This window comes from Sminthopsis crassicaudata, chromosome 4, assembly GCF_048593235.1.
Source record: "Sminthopsis crassicaudata isolate SCR6 chromosome 4, ASM4859323v1, whole genome shotgun sequence".
NCBI classification, from domain to species: domain Eukaryota; kingdom Metazoa; phylum Chordata; class Mammalia; order Dasyuromorphia; family Dasyuridae; genus Sminthopsis; species Sminthopsis crassicaudata.
In genome coordinates, this window is record NC_133620.1 from 470,025,536 (window position 1) to 470,039,261 (window position 13,726).

Genomic DNA, 13,726 nt, shown 5'->3' on the forward strand with positions numbered 1-13,726 from the left:
AAATCCCTGCCCTCAGAGAGCTTTTATTCTCCTGGGAGAGAAGGAAGCATAGCATGGCTGGGTGACCACCTTTTGACAAGATCAAAGGGAGCATCTGAGCCAATGCTGTCACTTGCCAGCTGATATGAATGATATGAATGAGTGAAAGTGATGTCTCCAAGACCCCTGAGTTTGGGGGCTGGGACCCCAGAGGCCATCTCTCCAAATCCTTCCTCTTATGGATGAAGAAATGAAGGCTCAGAGAACTCGAGATTTACTCAAGATGTCAGATTCAAACACAGAGCCTCTGACTTAAAATCCAGAGCTCTCCTCAACCTGCCATGCTTCTTAGACATGGAACAAAGACCCAGATTTTGAGCTTAACTGGTGCCTTCACTACAGACTGTATCCAAAACCGGTCACCTGTTTGTCCTTCCTTGAGCTCGCTTCCCATGGCCTTCCCAGGGGAGCCTCTTTACAACCCTGCTGCCTCATTGCATTATGGGAAAAAAAGCCACCTGACTCCCTTAGGTTCCATGGAGAGGTGGCTCTGCACTTCCCAGGAGCGCCCGGCTAAGACACTGTGTTCCCAGCCTGGTGCCTTTGCTGAGAAGTATGACGTCTTCTCCTTAAATCTCGCTGACCGGTGGCCCAGTTCTCCCCACCCCGCCCGGGCTGCCCGCTACCTAGCTCAGTTTTCCCTTGAGTTGGCATTTCCTTTCAGTCTTCCATCTTCAATGTATCCAGACCTTTGTTCCGCTCTTGGGGTTTTCCCTGGAGATTGTCTGTCATCTAGGGGACGGAGTAGAGGGAGGAAGGGGAAAATTTGGAAAAGTGAATACAAGGGATAATATTGTAAAAAAAAAAAAATACCCATGCATATGTACTGTCAAAAAATTATAATTATAAAATTAATTTTAAAAAATGTTTAAAATAATAATTTAAAAAAAAAAGGGATTTTTCCTGGAACTGGCGGGCAGTCGACACCATGTCAATACTCCTCAGCCCCTTCTGAAGCCACATTGGTTCTCAGGTAGACAGCCTTCTCCTACGTGTGGAGTCAGCCGATCTTGCCAAAAATGACTAAGGCCGGCCCCCCTGTGACTGCCACAAGACAATCTATTCCTTTTACCTTTATAAAGGTGGACAATGAAGGCACCCTTGAACTCCAAGGGGCATGACCTCTCCTCAATATATAATCTGGGATATTTCCATCCACTTTTGTACAGGCAACGGACCCCCTAGCTTGTACATCACGGCTGGAACAGAATCAGCACCAGGTGCCTTGCCACACAGAACTAGACTAATGGCATTAGAAACCTCTTCTTGAGGTATTCTGATGGAAGTGGATATCTTCAACATAGAGAAGATCCAACTCACTTCCAGTGGATCAATGATGGACAGAAACAACTACACCCAGAGAAGGAACACTGGGAAGCGAATGTAAATTGTTAGCACTACTGTCTATCTACCCAGGTTACTTACACCTTCGGAATCTAATAATTAATGTGCAACAAGAAAATGGTATTTACACACATATATTGTATCTAGGTTATACTGTAACACATGTAAAATATATGGGATTGCCTATCATCGGGGGGAGGGAGTGGAGGGAAGGAGGGGATAATTTGGAAAAATGAATAAAAAAGATAATATTATAAAAAAATAATAATAAAATTAAAAAAAAAAAAAAAGAAACCTCTTCTTCAGGTGGAACTTCAGCTGGGTAATGATTGATTTCAACCTTTAAAAACTGTCCAACAGCTTCAGCATTGATTAATGAAGGCTGTTGAGAACAATAGGGAAGTTTTCATCCCATTTCTCTGGGATCACATTCTTATCACTTGTCAGTGCGGTCCCATCAGAACCGAGTAGCTGAGAAGCACCGTATTCTTAAATAGCTTTCTTTTTATTTTATCTTTTAATTAAAGCTTTTTATTTTTCAGAACATATGCATGAACAATTCATCCTCAGCTCTTGCAAAACCTTATGTTCCAATTTCCCCTCTTCCCCCATGCCTTCTCCTAGATGGCAAGTAGTCCAATACATGTTAAACATGGTAAAATATATGTTAAATCCAATTAAGTAGCTTTCAATGCATCATAAAACCACTTTGGATCGCTTCTATCGGCAGAAAACTATTTCATCTGCCTTTTTTTTACTGATCCAAGAATCCCGCATCTCTAAGTTTTGATCATACTTTACTGTTGGTGTTCCACCTCCTTAAGAGTTGCTTGGGTTCATTTTGGCCTAATAATGAACACCAAGAAAACACAGATCCTCCATCGACCAGCACCTTCCATATGTGGAAGCATTAGTTACAGTAAATGATGAAGTTTTGAAACCTGTGTATCGGTTCTCTTACCTGGGCCGTCGACTTTCCAGGGATGTCCGCATGGATAATGAGATCGACACTCACATTGCCAGAGCTAGCTCAGTGTTGGGGAGATTCTGAAGGAAAGGATGGGAGAGGAGAAGCAATAGACAGGAGGGCTACAGAGCCAGTGAGCTGACCTCCCTGTGATAAAACCTGGACAGTCTACCAGCGCCAAGCCAGGAAACAGAATCGCTTCCATGTGAATTGTCTTAGGAAGATTCTGAAGATCATCTGGCTGGCAGGAGAAGATACCTGACACTGAAGTCATTTTTCCAACTAAACTGCCTAGCATTCTGACTCTACTGCAGAGAACACAACTCTGTTGGGCTGGCCACATTGTTTGAATGCCAAATGTATACTTGCCAAAAAACCTATTTTATGGAGAGCTTACACAGGGCAAGCCCTCACAAGGGGATCAGAAAATTCAATACAAGGACACTCTCCAGGTCTCTTTTTTTTTTTTTTTTTTTTTTTTTGAGGCTGGGGTTAAAGTGACTTGCCCAGGGTCACACAGCTAGGAAGTATTAAGTGTCTGAGTCATATTTGAACTCGGGTCCTCCTGAATTCAAGGCTGGTGCTCTATCCACTGCGCCACCTAGCTGCCCCTCCAGGTCTCTCTTAACTTTAAAATCGATTGTATGACATGGGAAACACTGGCACAGAACCATCCACCATGGTATGCCCTCATTAGAGAATGTACTGTACTCTATGAGCACAGCAGAATTGAATTAGACCAAAAGAAACACGATTTGCACACAATTAGAGAAGCTACCCCGCTTGTTCATATGGACTGTTTGTGTCCGACCTGTGGCAGAGCACTTCGAGCTCTCATTGGTCTGATCAACCACAGTCGTACACACTGTAACTTGACTCTAACATAGTGATGTCATTTTGGTTTTTTTCAAGATTGAAGGACAACCACCAACCAAGCAACCATTTTCAATGTTAGTCACCAATGCAACAGCACCAGCGGCACTACCTTCAGAGAGTGTAAGAGGCCTTTCAGTAGATCACCAGGCAACTCTTCCCCTGTGCCTAACAGGATGTCCAAGTGTGGGTATTGGGGCAGCTGGGTGGCGCAGTGGAGAGAGCACCAGCCCTGAATTCAGGAGGACCCGAGTTCAAATCTGGTCTCAGACACTTAATACTTTCTAGCTGTGTGACCCTGGGCAAGTCACTTAACCCCAGCCTCAGGGGGAAAAAAAAGTGTGTGTATTGATGGGGAAGTGATGACTTATGTATCCTGAGCAAATGGAAATCAAGCCTTTTTTTTTGAGTGGAATTTTTCTTTATTAAAGCTTTTTATTTTTCAAAACATATGCATGTCAAAAAGTTATCAAGCTGTGCCTGTCCTTTGATGCAGCTGTGTTACTATTGGGCTTATATCCCAAAGAGATCTTAAGGAAGGGAAAGGGACCTGTATGTGCAGAAATGTTTGTGGCAGGCCTCTTTGTAGTGGCCAAAAACTGGAAGCTGAATGGATGCCCATCGGTTGGATAACTGATGGGCTGAATAAATTGTGGTATATGAATGTTATGGAATATTATTGTTCTGTAAGAAACAATCAGCAGGAGGATTTCAGAGAGAACTGGAGAGACTGACGGGAACTGATGCTGAGGGAGATCATTCTACACAGCAACAGCAAGATTATATGATGATCAATCCTGATGGACTTGGCTTTCTTCAACAATGAGATGAACCAAATCAGTTCCAATGGTCTTGGAGCCATCTACACCCAGAGATAGGATCATGGGAAGTGAGTGTGGTTCACAACACAGCATTTTCACTACTCTTCTTGTTTGCTTGCATTTTATTTTGCTTCTCTTTTTTTTCTTGTGCAGCATGATAATAATATAAATATGTATACATATATTGGACTTAACCTATATTTCCACCATGTTTAACATATATTGGACTGCTTGCCACCAGGGGAAGGTGTGGAGGAAGGGGGGAATTGGAACACAGGGTTTTGCAAGGGTTAATGTCGAAGAATTATCCATGCATATGCTTTGAAAACTAAAAAGCTTTAATTAAAAAATTAAAAAAAACATATGCATGGATAATTCTTTGACATTAATCCCTCCAAAATCTTGTGTTCCAATTTCCTCTTCCTTCCCTCTCCCCCTCCTCTAGATGTCAAGCCTACTTTAAGAGAGGTAGGATGGCTCAATGTGAAAAAGCATGATATTGGAAGTCAGAGGAGCTGTTTTCAAATCCTGGTTGAACTTCAGCAAGTTTAACAACTTCTGTCAGTCTCAGTTTCCTGTTAAATGAGGAGGTTGGAGGAGATGACCTTGAACCTCCTTCCTGCGCTGAATTTGTGGGCCTGCAAACTTTCCTATGAGGAAAGCATGGGCTTTTGTGGGATATTAGAGATGGGCTCATCATGGGTTCCATGGAGGCCTAGGCCCAGAGAGTGATGAATAATCAGAAGCTGAGCCAGAATCTGAACCCGATTCAGAACTTAGATTTAGAAAACTGAGGCCCAAAAAGGCAAGTGGCTTGTTCAGGTCATGCAGGAAGTTAAGTGGCATAGCCAGGATCTGGCCCCAGGTTGTAGTATCATAGGATCCTACTTCTAGAGCTGAAGATCAGAGTCTACCCCATTTTACAGATTAGTATAATGAGGCCTAGAGAGTTAAAGAAACCCAAAGAGTTACAACCAGCATTTGAACCCAGGTCCCCGACTCACTCCAGTGATCTTCCTACACAGGCAGGGGAAATACACATCTCTTACACATTTTATACACACCCACACACACATACACACACACACAAAAGCATGTACATGCATACCATTATCATTGTGGAGTCCAGAAACTGTGGCTTAAATACTGCCTCCACTATTTTCCTTGTGACATTGAAAGGTCTATGGGCCTCAAGTTCCTCATCTGTGTAATAGAAATAATAATGCCTTAGGACTCCTGCTGCAGGGTAGTTCTGAAGCCCACATGAGACCATGTTTCCTGGAAAGTGCTCAGCTAATCTTCTAAAGCAAGATGCATCAAGGCAGGTACTGACAGGGTGGCCTGAACCCTAATGGTCTTTCACCAGAGTGCCAAGCCACCAAGGTAGCAGGGTCTCTGGACCGATATCCTGGCACTTCTGGGTGCTGCTTTCTTTTTAGCCTGTCCTTTGGTGCAGGATTTGGGCTGGCTCTTGCCAAAAGGGTAATGATGTAATTTTCCAGATTTCCAGGGCAGAGGGGGCACTGGTTCCCAAAGGAAGCTGGTATAAATCTTAGTTACCTTGAAATGAGAAGGAAGCTAAAAAGTGAAGCCAGATGCTCCCATCTCTCTGGAGGGGTGAGGGATTATGGATGTGTAATAGTGGATGCTCTGTCAGACACCAACATCTCAGTTTTCTTTACTAGCCAAGGTGTGGCTGACTAGAGACAGGGGGAAATGAGAACAAGCATCTGGAAATGAGATGCTGTAAAAAGCCAAAATCATCAAGGAAAATTGTTTGTTTTTTTAAACCGAGGCTAGTCATCCTTTCCTCTCACAGCCTCTCCCTGATGCTGGAAAAAGCCATTTCTTAGACTTGAAAACACTTGGAATAGTCTCCAATCGGTGCAAACACTGGGATAACTCTAGATTGAAACTCTCTGCAGAGACATCTCTGAGCTTTTGAGAGACCTCTAAGCTCCTCCAAGGCAGCCCATATTATAGCGCCTGCCATGAATCCTTACTCCACCAACCTGCTGTGTGATTCTTGGCCAATGAACTCATCTTCCTGAGCCTTATGTCTGAAAGAGTGGGCTAGCCCTCCATGCTCTCCTTCCAAGACCCTGGCCCATGCTACACTGGAGCATGGAAGTGAATCTTCCTGGTGATTGGCTGACATCATCACCATCACAATAGTGTTTCTACAATGAGGTGATTCAGGCTAATTCCAGTAGACTTGATGTGATAGAGCCATCTGCACCCGTGTGCTGTGGCGACTGATTATGGACCACAACATTGTTGTTTGTTTGCTTGTGGATCTCCTTCTCATTTTTCTGCCTTTTGATTTTTCTTTTTTGTTGTTTGATTTTTTCTCTCATTTTCCCTCCTGTTGATTTTTCTTATGCAAGCATGATAAATGTGGAAATATGTATAGAAAGCACATGTTTAGCTATATTGGATTACTTACCATCTAGGGGAAGGGGCGGGGGAAGGAAGGCAGAAAAATTTGGAACACAAGATTTTGCAAGGGTGAAAGTTGAAAATGATGCGTATGTTTTGAAAATAAAAAAGCAAGGATGTGGCCATTTTCAACAATGAGATGAGCCAGATCAGTACCAATAGAGCAGTAATGAACTGAACCGGCTATACCCAGCGGGAGAACTCTGGGAGATGACTATGAACCACTGTATAGAATTCCCAATCCCTCTATTTTGTCCACTTGCATTTTGGATTTCCTTCACAGCCTAATTGTACATTATTTCAAAGTTCGATTCTTCTTGTGCAGCAAAACAACTGTTTGGACATGTATTTATTATGTATATTGTATTTAATTTATACTTTAACATATGTAACATGTATTGGTCAACCTGCTATGGGGGGGGAGGGGAAAAATTAGAACAAAAGGTTTGGCAATTGTCAATGTTGTGAAATTACCCATGCATATATCTGGTAAATAAAAACTATTAAAAAAAAAAAAAAGCAAAAAGTTTTTTTTTGGTTTGTTTGTTTTTAATAGTGTTTCTAGAATGCTGGAAGATTTGCAGAGAGCCTTTCAGCTCTTATCTCATATTTGAGCCCCTTAACAAGATCGATGCTTTATTATTATTATCACCCCCACTTTGCAAATGATTAATCAGTCACCCAAAAGGGTAAGAGACTTGCCCAGCTTGTAATGTCTGAGTCAGGATTTGGTCTGGGGTCTTTCTAACTCCAGGTCCCCTCCCCTCCAGATGCTTAAGACTCCATCCCTGGGTTCCCAACCCCAATAATCCATCCCTCTTTTTGAAGGAGCCCAAAGAATTGTAAGGTGAGAGAGAAGAGAGATCATTGCTGGCTGGTGGCACCAGTTTGAACCAGGCCCAGAGGAGAGGTGTAGTATTCAACAGGAAGAGAGGAGATGCCAGGAAGGCCTTCCCGGTGTAGGGAACAGTGTGAGCAGAAGCCAAGAGGGGGGAACTATAGTGCAAAGTCAATCATCTGGCCTCTGGTCTTTCCTCAGGATAATACTAAGCAGTGATATCCATCTTGCACTTGGAAGTCTACAGGTCCTGCTCATGCATCATTCCCTTTGATCCTTGTGGCCAAGCCTAGGAGACAGATGCCACAGGGGTCATTAGTCATATTTTGCAGATGAGAAGATGCCCTCAGAATTCAAGAAATGTGCCTGCCAGAGAACAACTAAGAAGACATGGAGCCAGGCCTCTCCTCACTCCAACTTTATCACTTTTTCTAACTTCACATGATTTCTTTTTAGAAATTATTATTGGGGCAGCTAGGTGGCGCAGTGGATAGAGCACCAGCCTTGAATTCAGGAGGAGCAGAGTTCAAATCTGACCTCAGACACTTCACACTTCCTGGCTGTGTGACCCTGGGCAAGTCACTTAACCCCAGCCTAAAATTAAAAAGAAAGAAAGAAAGAAAGAAATTATTATTAAAGCTTTTTATTTTCAAAACATGCATGAATAATTTTTCAATATTGACCGCTATTTCAAAATCTTGTGCTCCAAATTTTCCCTTCCTTCCCCCTTCATCCCCTCCCCTAGATGGCTAGTAATCCAATATATGTTAAATATGTTAAATGTTTTATATATATATATATATAATTCTCTTGCTGTACAAGAAAAATCAGATCAAAAAAGAAAAAAAATGAGAAAAATGCAAGCAAACAATAACAAAAGGAGTGAAAATGCCATGTTGCGATCCACTCTCAGTTCTCACAGTCCTTTCTCTGTGTGCAGAGAACTCTCTTCATCTCAAAATCTTTGGAACTGGCCTGAATCATCTCATTGTTGAAGAGGGCCACGTCCATCAGAATTGATCATCATACAGTATTGTTGTTGAAGTATACAAGGATCTCCTGGTTCTGCTCACTTCACTCAGCATCAGTTCCTGTAAGTCTCTCCAGGCCTTTCTGAAATGATCCTGCTGGTCATTTCTTACAGAACAATAATATTCCATAATATTTATATACCAGAACTTGTTCAGCCATTCTCTGATTGATGGACAGCCACTCAGGTTCCAGTTTCTTGCCACCACAAAAATGGCTGCCACAAACATTCTTGCATATCACATGACTTCTTCCTCTGAAAACCAAGAGTCCAGATTCCATCTAAATATTGTAATTAATTGATGTATATAACAAGTATTAAGCACCTACTGTGCTAAGATACAAAGAAAAGCATGAACCAGCCTTGGCTCCCAAGGAGCTCAGTGTAAGGAGTCAATATGTACTAAGGTTGTACATAGGGACTTCCTGTTTCACAGCAACCAGGTGAAGGCTTATTGGCAACTCTCGCCCTTCCTGCCCTTGGAGACCATCTCCTTCAATCTTCATTTTGCATATTGGAATGTTACCTAGAGAAAACAATGGGGGGAGCTTAGAGGGCATCAAGGCCATTCCAATGGAAACTGGACTTATAGGGCTTCAAATGAGTTGGCAAGTAAGAAATAGCCGATCAATTCATTTCTGAATGCCGGGCTCTTCTGTGATGTGGCTTCTGAGCTGCACTTCCCAGCTCCTCCTACACACACATGGAAATGACAACAAAGGAAAAACTACATCATAATAAGTGTTACCTTCAGACTCATACTACCCTCCCTCATTCAGATGAGTTGTATGTAGGTGGTTTCCACCTGGAAGTCTTTGCTTTTTTAGGGCCTCACCTTCTATCCCTGGTGCCAGTTGTGGGACCATGAGAATGAGCTTTGGGATGCGAGTTTCTGCAGGCTGGAATCTTCTGAGTCGAGATCCCAAAGGAAAACTGCTAGGATTGGATTCAATTCAGTTCATTTTAATTCACTTGAACTTAATTGAATTTTAAAATTGTGTTGTGACTTTTTCATGGAGCTGATGGGAATCACTATTTTCCCTTCAGGACTCCTGAGCCTTTCCATTAGTCCTGAAAATGCCCCCCACCTTCCTGTCATCTCCTCTAATTAGAATGGGTGCTCCCTTTTTTGTTGCTGTTGTTTTTTGTCCCTTTCTCATGTTTTTTTTTTTCTCTTTTGATCACATTTTTGTGCATGTGTAAAGCATGAAGAACATGGAAATATGTTTAGAAGAATTAGACATGTTTAACCTATATTGGATTGCTTGCTTTCTTGGGGAGGGGGAGAAGGTAAGGGAGGAAGGGAAAAAAATTTGAACATAGTCTTACAAAAATGGATGTTGAAAGCTATCTTTATATGCATTAAAAAAATAACATAGTATTAAAATAAAAAAAATAAAAAATAAAAGAATGGGTGCTCTTTGAGATCAAGGACTGCTGTTCCATTGCATCTGGTCCAGCTCTCTCCTTTTAGGAAGGAGTAAATGAAGTCCAGAGAGAGGGTGCTGGGGTTTTGAAGTGTTGGATCCCCCCCAAAATATTGAGGTTCTATATCAGTATGGCGAGATGTCTCAAAAGAATTTGTAGCTTAGACCATCTCCAAATTAAAAAGCAAATTATTATTAAGCAGTGACTATGAGCTAATTAATGTGAAGAGGTTGAGGAACAATAGTGAACTTATAACTTCTTATAAACGTAAACTCATTAATTTAAAAAAAACCTCTAACATACTAGTTTTATGGAAACTACTGATATGCCAGTGGCTCACTTCCAGGATGCCCTGATAGGTTAATTTTATGGCTTAGAGGTCAGTTGGAGTTAGGGGGTTAGGTATCTTCCTTTCAGAGCCAGCATCCAGATCATAAACTGAGCCAATAAAACCAGTGTTCCATTTGCAGCATGATTACAAGCATAAGATAAAATATAAGATAAGATGCATATTCCTGAGATCGGACATCTGGGAGCCCAAGTGATGCAATAGGAATTGTGTCCCCCTGATCTTTGTGGAGGGTGGGCCACCCGGCCTGGAGAAATTCCTAAAAATGATTCCTACCCAACTGAATGTCCCTTGGGAAAGCTATCTGGTCCCCACAGAAATCTCCCATTCCTAATTGATCTAATTTCTTTGGTATAAAAAATAATCACTACCTTTTACTGTATTGAAAATTAGCCTTTAATTGCTCCTTACCCCCAAAGCCATAGAACCAATATAATCAAAGACTGTACTCCAAACCTCTGCTAATTCCTTTCTGGATTTAGCCCTCTGGGAAGTTGTTTCCCAGTAATTTTTTTTTTTTTTTTTTTTTTTTTTTTTGCCACAAATCTTAGATTTTTCAGATTCTATAGCGCCCTGTCCTCTCAGGCATTTCTAGAGAGGGAGACAGGTGACAGAAGTCCCCCTGGTTAAGGAAAATGCAGGAATTCCTACTCTAGGTGTCCCTAGTCAAGGAAGTCCACTGAGTGTAGAGCTCCCCACAGCCCAAACCTTCCCAGGTGGTTGGATGTCCCAGCTATAGAATAGACAACAGCAAGAGAAGGCTTAACTTGGCCAAAATTTCGGAGATCCCAGTAATGGGCCATCAAATGTTGAGGTATGAAAAATGAGGGGTGAGAGATTACCCTAACAGCAATGGAGTCCCTAGGCCAATGTCACAGGTTTTTGTGAAAGAATTTACAGTTCTAATCTGCAGGTGAGTTTTTTGGGCCAAAAATAGGTTTGGGGCTAGGGAGCAAATTAAAGGCTAATTTTCAATACAATTAAGGGTGATTATTTTCCAGACAAAAGTGATCATCAGATCAATTGGGAGTGGGAGATTCGTGTGGGAACCAGATAGCTTTTCCAAAGGAGATTCAGGTGGGTGAGGATCATTTTTAGATATTTCCCCAGGCCAGGTGGCCCACCCTCCACAAAGATCAGGGGGACACAGTTCCTATTGCATCATCCCCTCTCCCCCCAAGTACTCATCCCAAATTCATTTGGGGCAAAGGGACAAAGGTCTTATCTTCTGGAGCTGCTTCAAGCTGACAAGGGCTATAGAGTTGTCCCTGTACTCCATGAGGGTTCAGGCTAGGAGGGGAAGTGCAATCTCTGAAGGTGACAGCAGCAACATCCAGGGAATGCTCAGGGTCCAAGTAAATTGTCCCATGATCTTCAGACTGAACTAGTAGTTGGAAGTTCGTAGCTTGGAGACTGGAGGAAACAGATCTCACTGAAATACCTCACTTTTCCTGCATTCGTTTCCCTGAATTATATTATCTGTTTCCCTGAGTTGGTATGATAGGTCCAAATTCTCTCCCCCACCTTTTCCTGGCCATTAGGAATGCGAGAATTAGGGCCTCTGAAGCTCTGGCCACTCTACATTCCAAAGTCATAAAACTCCAGATGGTTTATCTCAAATACCTGGGCCTCTTGTGGCCCAGACTTCCTGACTCCTGCAACCTTCTTATCAGAATTTATGATCCTTCCTCCCTTCCCCCAACCTGTCAGAACTGAGTTATGGTCCTTCCTGGAATCTCCAGGGCTCTATCCCCCTGGCTTTTGTTTCCCAGATCACTGGAGCCCTATAAAACTCTCTGGAATTACTTGCTCTTGGGTGGGTGCTTTGAGACAAGAGTCTCATTCAGCAGACTAGTCACACCTTTCCAGGAATAAAATATTAAAAACTCTAATCTCTGTCTTGCCTCAGTTTCACCAGCACTACATCAAAAGCAGGTTTTAAAAAATGGGATGGTGTCCAGGGTGGATATGGTGATATTTGGGAATGGGGCATTTGCAAATAATGTATCAGGTATCACGGTATCATCTGGAGGCTGCCTTGAGGATGCTGATGGCACACTTAACAATCCTGGATGTCCCCATTGCCCATGGAGCTCCCTAGCTGAAAAGCTAAGAAGGAATTAGCACCCTCCGGGCAGGGGCCACACAATGACATCAAGAAAAGCTGGAGATAAAATGCTAGGAGTTATCCTTGGAGTAGAAAATAGCAAGGAAGAAGACTAGAGGGAAAGAGAGGTGGTTACAGACAACTTCACCTTTCTTTCTCCAGAGCATTTTCAGGAGTCCTGTGGAACAGAAACTTCTGGTCCTCTATGGGCTCATAGGAATATTCTGAGGTATCTGAAGAAGGTAATAGCAGCAGCATTTTTAATCCCGGAAACATGAGTCCAGCTGGGAGACCCTTCCGGTTTGACTGACATTGGGGTGGCCAGAATGACCTTATATGGTCCTTTCCACTTTATACCCAGAGGGCAGCACCTTGAGGCTTCCAAGATTTCAAGCACACCATGCCCCTGGATTCACAGGGAGGCAGTCTGAGCATGATGAGCATCTGGAGGTTTAGGGAGATGCTCATCTATTATTCAGAAAGGGCCTGTGTGGCAAACTGGGTGACCAGATGCTGTTCTGGATCTACAAGAATGTTGGTGGTTAAGAAAGGCCTCCCATACAGAAGTTCAAAGGGGCTCAGATTCAAAATGTCAACAAAGACCAGAAGCAACTTGAAACTGCTGCAAGGGGACATATGTGTGTAGTCTATTTGCCAGTCTTCCCCTGGGCATGTGCCCTTCTCTGAGCTGGCTTCAGGGGAGGAGGAGGTTCAACAGCTCTTTCAGGATTTACCTGGGCACAAACTGGGCAGGCCTGGCAGACCTGTCTGATCATTCTCCCAGCCAGTGAAAATGCCGTTATACAAGGGTCTGAAGAGCATTTCTTCCTAAGGGGTTAGCCTGGTAAAGAACAAAAATAAGTTTCCACTGATTTGCCTCTGGGATTAAGAGTTGGCTTGAGGGGGTTTGAAACTAGCCAGAAGGAGGCATCTGTGGCCCCTTTCTTCCACAAGAGCTTGTTCCTGGGAGCCATAGGAAGGGTATAAGACTCAGGGAGCTGGGGGATCAAAGGTGCCATAGTCAGGGCAGCAGCTGGAGCAGCTGAGCCTGCAGATTCTCCTTGGCCTGAAGAGAATCTCCCTTCCCGTGTGCTTTACAAAATATGCCTGGAACCTCTCTGGTTTGTGGACAGCTTGTAGTGGCTGCATGTTTAATGGGAGAATTCTTTGCTGTGGAAAGTCCCCTTTCTTTCCGTCCAGCCCCGTGAGCACATGAAAAGTAGACCTGGAGTCCATATGATGTTCACTCTTGTTCCCTTCCCCAGGAACCAAAAGCTCTGGTCAGGGCAGTAAGCTCAGCCTTCTGGGCAGAAGTCCCAGGGGGCTGTGGCCCAGCTTCCAGGGTGCCATTGAGAGTCACCACAGAATATCCTGCCTTTCTCTCCTATCTGTAAGTCATTCACCATCCGGGTTGTCAAGGGGAATGTCCCTTAAGTCAGGTTGGTTGGAGCAGAGAGAATCTAAAGCTTCCTCACAATTATGAATGATGTC

At 43.1% G+C, this 13,726-nt stretch overlaps 1 long non-coding RNA gene across 1 annotated transcript; it reads right to left on the reverse strand.

Moving 5' to 3' along the window:
• Window positions 1-237: 237 nt before the first annotated feature.
• LOC141541469 (uncharacterized) lies at window positions 238-6,160 on the reverse strand. Its single transcript, XR_012481816.1, has 3 exons — window positions 6,057-6,160; window positions 2,345-2,430; window positions 238-771 (listed from the first exon to the last, which is right to left on the reverse strand). It is a non-coding gene; the product is annotated as an uncharacterized LOC141541469 (long non-coding RNA).
• Window positions 6,161-13,726: the final 7,566 nt, after the last annotated feature.